Raw genomic sequence first — 5,356 nt, forward strand, 5'->3', positions numbered from 1 at the left:
GAGACCCAGAGGCAAAAAAACACCTTGAGCATTACCTTGGAGATGACAGGCCATTGTTACAGATCACAGGGCACTGGCACTGTCCTCTGCTAATGTTATGTCCAGGCTGATTCAGGATATCACCCCTTGAGGAACACACAGCACTACTCTAAACTCAAGTGACAATGGAGTGAACAGGAAGAGGCGCATGAAGAGAGGTTCAGCTGGCATAAAATACTTGTCTGAATACTGACTAAGAAAACAAATGACGATCATGGTTTCCTGCCTCCTTTCCTTCTGTTATTTATCCTGTCTTGTATCCCTCTGGTTATAGAAGAATGATTTTTAGCGCTTGCCAGAGTGCTGCCATTAAGTTATGGCACTGCTGTCCTCACTCATGCAAAACTCCATTGAAAACCCCAGTCCTGAATGCCACCCTGCTGCCTGCATTATCTAGCAGGAGATTCCCTAGCCAGGACTATCCTTATATTATCCTGTCCCAAAGCCAAAGAGAGTTTTGCTGTTGACAGTAAGGTATGGGAGAAGGTAATTATATATTTTTTCTTTTAATGTCCTGATCAACCTTCCCTTTCCAAATAAGGATGAAAACACTGATCCCAAGGAGGAATAAGAATCAGATGGACTGACAATAAAGACAAAACCAGGGAGATAGCCAGGATTTTTATAGCTCCTGAGAGCCAATGTGGGTGGTGTTCTGCATGCTGGGAGATTATCTCAGATCTCAAGGGAGGCTTCCGAAAAGATCCAGATACGCTTGCTTCCATGTCCGTAAAGTCTTCTTTGGTGGCTGTGTATTGGCCCATTCCTTGCTTCAGAAATCTAGATCTGAACGTGCTTGACTGCTTCACAAAGCTTAACTATTCAGGGGCTGCTGTTCTTAGATCAAGCACTGGTGGGCATATGGGAAAAAATGAGCCTTTTAATTCTCACCATTTGTGAGAAATGTTTCAATGGGGTTTGCACCTGCTCTGCTGCCTGGGGCATAAATTCCTTATGAAATTTAAGCAGAGGTAGTTCTGCAGGATCACGTCCCAGAGGTAGTGAAATGCAAGAGTGAGTGTTTCAGGAGACATCAGCTTCTCTTGTTATGCCATATATTGGAAGGTGGGGTACATAAAGGAGTGTGCCAGTACTAGGGAAAACACTAGTATTTTGTGTTCAGTTTGCTTGCTCAGTAAATTGATACTTCTTTTGACCAGATGGTATCACCTTGAAAATGTATTCTAGTAAGTTGGCAAGTTAATAACTGGGGACACATCTGAATGGACAACTGAATGAACACTCATGTACAGAGAGGAGAGTCTGCAGGCTCTAATAGTTCTTACTTGTTGCTGAGTTACTCTAGGTGACTATGTGATCTTTTTATTGCAAAAACCACATGCTGTGGAATTGATGCTTTAGCATGTGGCTGTCTCAGTGTCAGGGTAATTAGAAGAATGCCGCTGCACCTAACAGAACTATAAAAAAAAACCCTTATAAAAGCCTCAGCAGTATTTAATATTTAATATTTATTCATTGCCATGTTGTTGTGTTTTGCCTGCAGTAAAACAGCCTCATAGAAGCAAGATACTACATACAGTTGATGGCTGACAAACATTTCTCTCAACTCATATCAGTTCAGTGTTTTTTTTCCCCTCCTCTTTGTGTTCTGAATTTTTGTCTTCTACCAATCTTTCAGCTTTCAAGGGAGGAAAGAAAAACCCTCTTCTGTGAGTAGCAAGGAATTAGAGCAGGCTGCATTTAATCTTTCATCTCTTTTCCATATGTGGAGGAGATAAAATGTAGAAAACTTTTTGCTCCTAGAAATGTGTTGTATGTTTTAATCTTGTACTATCTGAGTAATTGCCTTGCATAGCATTATCTCTCTAGTTAGAGACTCAAGAACTGGAAGGAAAAATAAAGCAAACACAATATACACATGAATAACTGCAGAAGGAGGTGTAAGCCAAGCTACACAAGCACATACAGAAATTAAAAGGAAACTTCAGTATTGCCAAAGCTGGTGTTCAGCAATACATTGTCAGGCCCATAAAATCGGGTAACTAGCCTACAAATTACTTAAAATCTAATATAATTTGAGGGCATCTTATTTGTCACCTGAGTTTTCTCAGCCTTTAGGGAATCATATTTACCAACTTCATGTTACAAATGTGGAAGCTGGAAACTTTTTTTTAAAGTTGAGATTCTTGAGTGATAGCTTGATTCCAGATTCAGGGACTTTGAGAAAAACACCCCCAAAATCTCACGACCTGTGAATAGTGAGAATTGTCCATTTAATTCACACTTGTCCCATTGGTATCTGAGCCCCTGCCAGTCACGCAGTCAGTACTATGATTAGTCCTTGCCAAGGGACTAATGTTTATTCTCTTATCCTCTCCCCAAGAGGAAAGTCACCTGTGTTTTCTTTTGGTAGGATTGTTTTTGAATGCACAGCTTGCAGTCTATTTGTATCAGAAAAGACAGGGTTGAAAAAGGGGAAGGGGTGGAAGATGGCCCTTTATACTGTGGGAATTAATTTCCTGGTCTGGGACTTACCCACACACAACCTCATGCACTCGCTGCTTGGGGTAACTGGAAACAAGCAGCAGCCTGGTCCTAAGCTACTTCCCCCAAGATCTAGTGTAGAGAAGAAGAGGATTACCCTAAAAATCACAGTTCTTTACTAGGCCTGCTATTTAGGGCTGAGCTGAAGGGGTCAGTCTAACCCTGCATGTTTATAGAGCTTTCTGAGACCTTTAGATAAAACTATCCAGGATATAAGCATCAAGTGTCATTGATAATTGTTGTAACAGATAGAAAGCTCTTCCACAAGTACATCATTCTGCAGATGTTTCCATTGGATTCAAACACTTGATTAAAAACATATATATATATATATATATATATACACACACACACTTAGCATTGAATAGGCTCGGTAGCTTGCTGAACACTATTCATTCAGGAAATTATTTGGCGAACTCTGGTGACTACTATCAATATTTTTTACTTCAGCCATATGTAACTAGTGTGATATATTAAAGCATTTTTGGTCAAGTGCCTTTGCTTCTTCACTTCTCTGAGCCTCAGTTCTATAAGCCAGAGACAATGGTACTTACTTTTATACGTATCCTCTGTAAAATGTATTGAGATCTATTGATGAAAGAGCACTCCATGAGGGCTACATATTAGGCTTGTAATTCTAATCTTGGCAGCTTTCCTTTAAGTACAATGAACCAAATGACTCTCTAGGCCAATTCCTTTGACTTAGGCTAAGGATGGATTTGTTCTTTGCACTCATACTATTCTTAGTGCCCTAAGATTTTTGCTTTCAGCCATGGCTGTTTGGTATTGCTTTTCTTTGCCTAGTGACCTTAAAGAAAATGTTAGCTGGCTATACTTTTTTAACACCACTAACATCTAGTTCACATTTATTTTCATTACGACAGTGCACAAAAAAAGCAAGTCAGGCGGGTAAAGATCATACTGTATTAAATGCACATTTCAGAACTTACAGCCACAATAAAACTCTCACCTTTGTACTTGCTAGCTACAGAATTTTGTTTTCCCTTTTTATTATATATCCATAACTTAGACTGACAGAAAAGCACATCATTGTTTTTCTTGATAATTTTGCCATCGTGCTATTTTATGACCCAATAATCCACCTCTTCAATGGTTAGTCTAGGAGGACAAAAGCCAAGTAGTGTATCCTGACAAAGGAATTGGATTATTGCCAAATAAAACAGTCAGGCTATTATTATGGCTAACATGTTAGAAGTGTTTGGAATGGGTTTTTAAACAATCCTTTATATTTATATAGCACCATTCATCCTGACAGTGCTGTATAGACTGATAATGGAATCTTTTATCCACCTCCCTAACATCCCCACAACTGGGTTGGCAAGACGGTGACTATTCTACACTGGCAATGTTGTACAAGTGTTGTTAGGAAGGAAGGCAAAGGACAATGCTGTCATTTGAAACTCTAGAGGAATTTTAGAGCACACTATAACTGCCTGAATTGAAATCTGGCTGGGACATGAAAGCTGACATGCTTATTCATTTGAAAAAAGAAACCCACAAAGCATTTATTACCCAAGTTTCATAGCTCATTTGAGAGATGGCACTTCCATTGGCTTAATTGTCCTTGCTGTCACAGCTGGCACGCTGGAGCAACACCGGTGTAATTCAGAATGCAATTTACGGAGTGAAAAGCTTCACTTCCTGCACCACCTGGGTTTCCTTTGGGAAGACTCCATTCCAGCCCAGATGACATCCAACCCCATTTAGCAACTCACATTATATCATACATAGGTATCATAATATCATGCAAATAATATCATACATTAGCAAATCTTTTCTAAATATAATAGGAGACAATACAGTACTGTAATGCTCCCAGTAGTGAGATACATCATTAGTTTATTACTCAGGCTGATACAACCTCTGATATAACTTCTGCCTTGGGACTGACTTTATGCACAACCCTCCCAGGTGCGGGGAAGAATGAAGGTGAGAGTAGAGAACATGGGAAATGTTGGTATTATTTTTGTGAAAAGTATTTATGAAATGGTTCCTCCACTCAGTTTGTGTTGTTATCTAGTGGAGTGAAGGAGTTACCCTCTGTCCCAGGAAAGAAATTAAGTGACAGGAATATGCCAATAGCTGTGAATGCTCTGTCATCGAGAACTATCATAGATGAATTAAATGCTTGGGAATTACAATGGAAAACCATCAATTGGGCCATTAACTTTTAATGACTGCTAGACAAAGTTGCCAGAACACATGGAAACAGTAGAAGCTTGAGAATATAGCTGGCCAGAAAGCAGCATTGAGGTACTGGGATTTTTTTTTTCAAAGTTTGGTTTCAGTCTGAATGGGATTGAACTCAAAACTTTTGAAATTTCCCACAAACTAGAATCCCTGCCTGGCAGCTGCAGAGCAACACTGATATTTGGGTTAGCTTCACCCCAGCTCAGAGTAACAGGGTACCTCCCTGACATAAAGACCTACAGACTGCCCTAGCACATAGACTCCCCCTGAATCTCAGATGTTGGAGCCGGTCTGAGGACTGCCAGGTTTTAGGTGCTGGGTCCACAGCAGGAAGCTCTGAGCCACAGGCTCCAGACAGGGTTCTTAGGACTTCCAAGCTTCCAGAAGCCAAAACTGAATGATAATCCTGTTTTCTGGGCCCTTTAGGCAATGGCAGAAAGCCTGGGTTTACTATTTACCACAGAGCCACAAACTCTGGAATCCCAGGGGCATGGTCCCAAGTTGGTTTGAAACCACATGAGTTTCTTGGCAGAATATTCCAGGGTGGGGACCAGGTGCCTCTGGCTCAATAAACTGACATTTTCCAACAACAAAATATTTT

The sequence above is a fragment of the Alligator sinensis genome, unplaced genomic scaffold (assembly GCF_000455745.1).
Source record: "Alligator sinensis unplaced genomic scaffold, ASM45574v1 scaffold1318_3, whole genome shotgun sequence".
Lineage (NCBI taxonomy): Eukaryota > Metazoa > Chordata > Crocodylia > Alligatoridae > Alligator > Alligator sinensis.